Source organism: Crocodylus porosus, unplaced genomic scaffold (genome assembly GCF_001723895.1).
Source record: "Crocodylus porosus isolate Cpor-Errol unplaced genomic scaffold, CroPor_comp1, whole genome shotgun sequence".
In the NCBI taxonomy this organism is placed as follows: Eukaryota; Metazoa; Chordata; order Crocodylia; family Crocodylidae; genus Crocodylus; species Crocodylus porosus.
In genome coordinates this window covers 27,597,869-27,598,609 of record NW_017728943.1, presented here as the reverse complement: position 1 = coordinate 27,598,609, position 741 = coordinate 27,597,869, and positions in this window count along the sequence as shown.

Sequence of the window (741 nt, the reverse complement as noted above, 5' to 3'; positions counted from 1 at the left end):
TGGTTCAAGCACCTACATTGAACACCTTCAAGAGTAAATTGGATGCTTATCTTGCTGGGATCCTATGACCCCAGCTGACTTCCTGCCCTTTGAGCAGGGGGTTGGACTCAATGATCTCCCAAGGTCCCTTCCAGCCCTGATGTCTATGAAATTCAGGTTGGAAATAAATGGTAGAGAAAGAAACTGTTTCTTGCATTTTAATAGGCAAAAATAGAAACAGTGCTGGGGTTAACTTATAACGGCTTCTAACTTTATTAACAGTCAAAACCTCACTTGTGTCAGAAGTCATCATGGTTTCATGGTGGTAGACCGTACATAGCTATTCAGATACATAGGTGGGGCAGTGTAGTGATGAATAAATAAATAAACAGATAGCATGTTTGTGCTCACTATCTGCTGCCCTGGTGAAATATTACTACCAGGAAGGCTGGATGTTTTTGGCCCTCTCCTGTTAGAGCCACTTCTTGTTTTTAAAGATGCAATTCAAATCCCTGTGAATTCAGCAGGGGTCTTTTCATGCAGCTTTGGATCAGGCTCCAGAATCATCTTGGAACTTTGCAATTTAATGTTATTCTTATTGGATTCAGGATATAGTATTTTTGAGTTATTGTGGGTAGCATTGGAAAGGATTGACTGTATTGTGCATTTAAACCTGAATGTTACTTGAAGTGTGAATAGGGAGGAGCCAAACCCAGCTTCTATTAAAGTCAACAGAAGTCATCTTCCCTTTGATTTCATTGG